General features: G+C 41.4%; 1 protein-coding gene across 5 annotated transcripts in view; it reads right to left on the bottom strand.

Moving 5' to 3' along the window:
- ncaldb (neurocalcin delta b) overlaps positions 1-2,118 on the bottom strand; it is a 30,399-nt gene that overhangs the window by 16,460 nt on the left and 11,821 nt on the right. The gene's annotated exons all lie outside the window — the stretch shown is intronic.

The following is a 2,118-nucleotide window of genomic DNA, read 5'->3' as shown; positions in this document are numbered from 1 at the left end:
GCTGGTCATTCATGTTAACTTTAGCTGCAAACACTCACACAAAACAGGATGATCTCTAAAGTTTTTTAAAGTGCTAAATTGCTATTTTTAGTTACATGAATGACCAGAACATGACAATACAAGAAAGTCATTTGCATTGTGATGACACTGCAGATCAGGAATAAGTCACCTGTCTGCAGACAAGAAACCGTGACATGCAACACAGCATATTCTGCCATACGTGATGTAAAGTGTCTATTAGAAGGGGATGTAAATGAGACTTGAGCAGAAAACTTAATAAAATGTGCCATGTATTGTCCATAAAGAAAAAAAAACACTTTACTTTAAACTCCTGATGTGACGTGGATCACACTTTCATGTCTGATTAGTGATTAGGGAAAAGAAGAGCACTGACAACAAGATCCAAAATGCTGTGTAATGAAGCAGAGATATAACTGTTTGTGTGTGCAGTGCGAGTCAGCACTTTGTTAAAAGGCCACCTGCTGTTGGCCATGGCAGCAGATGGAAGTCGAGCTTTGGCTGGAGATCACAGCTGGCTTAATGAAAGCCTAAATGACTTTTGGCCAGTATAAATAGGGAGAGGACAAGAGAAAGAGAGAGAGAAGCTTGCAGCCTCATAACACCAGATGTAGGTATATTTGGATGGGAGGAGTTAAGGTGAGGACAAAAGAGGTAAAGAAGAAAACCACTGCAGACATGGGTCTAGGTGATGGAGAGGTACAGAAAGAAGGGAGAGGACAGGAAAGGAGCAGGTGATACCTTAAGGTAAGGTGGAGAGATTATGCAACAGTGAACAGCAGGTAGGTTGCTGATCTGTGGTGGCCCTGTATACATGACCTTCACTGATGCTTTGGCTTGTCACAGAAACACACAAAGCACGCAGTCACAAAGACATCACACCTAACTCCTCAGCTGCACCACATCTAGACAGAGTCTCTCCTCTGCTTGTATTTATAGATCATTTGAGTAACAACACCTTCAAACTAATTACCCTCAGTGTGTCACTGAGCACCAGGGAGTCATGTCATTGAGAAATGCAGCAGTACAAAAGTACATGAGAGGTTTCGGGTGTGAATACTTGCAGCTGATTGAAAAGTTGCATGCACTGACATGTTCCTTGCAAAACTGTCAATAAAATTTTAACTACTAGAATAATTTTAGCCAAAGTAAGGTTCTTGACGGCTATAAAGTTACAGCTATATTTATAATACACCACCCAAAATTAGATAGATTGGCAAGAGCTGAAACAAAATAAAACAAACCAAAAAAAAGTCCATGTGTTTAAGTGGGCTGTTGCCTATGATTTAATAAAAAGCTAATTTGAGAAGAAAATTTGTGTGCACATCTTGTGCTTCTAAGTGAATTCAAAAGCAGTGAGTAGAGAGTTTTCCCTCATTTTTTTTGACTTTGCTCAATAAAAAAACTACACTTAATGAAACAGGATGTGTGACTTTAACATTGCACCAGGCTATTTTAATAAGTTACTAATGTAAAACATGCCATACATCTGACTGATTATACATTATGGCTGTTTTGTAGAGGGCATTGTTAGTTTTGACATGCTGTTTCAAATGGAAAATCGTATGCTAGTTAAAGTCCTAGCAGCCTACAGAAGAAGCCACATCTGTACAGGCAGATCTCACAGAGCAGCAGCTTTCAAGACCTTTGGCACTGATAAGCTCAGGAGTCTTTCTGCTGCTACAGTCACAAGTCAGTTTGACAGTGTCACCTAGAGGTTCCATGTTCAAATGACATTTGCATTCTGATGCCGTTTTGACTACTTTGTGTTCAAAGGCTTTGGATGTGGTGGTGAAATTTCGTCTGGAGATGCATCTAAAGCTCGTTCAGCAGAACGCTGCAGACATTCAGTTTGCACTCTGACTCTGCCATCACGCACCTGGGGCCGTTTCTCGAACAGAGAATCGGGAGGGTAGATATCAAACCTGCCATGTCCAGTGGGGGTCAGCAGTACATTTTCCCCGGAGGTTAACAGGGGTTATGCGGAACGTCACGTGACCAAACCAGAAAACGGGTCAGCGCACTTCCACAGAACGCGGGTGACAACAGTAGTAACGCGAAACACGTTCTTTGAGCTCGTTTTATTTGATTAGTTCGTAG

Source organism: Monopterus albus, unplaced genomic scaffold, assembly GCF_001952655.1.
Source record: "Monopterus albus unplaced genomic scaffold, M_albus_1.0 scaffold34.1, whole genome shotgun sequence".
Taxonomy (NCBI): domain Eukaryota; kingdom Metazoa; phylum Chordata; class Actinopteri; order Synbranchiformes; family Synbranchidae; genus Monopterus; species Monopterus albus.
The sequence above is the reverse complement of the archived record's forward strand: the minus strand, read 5'-3'. Positions and strand labels throughout refer to the sequence as shown.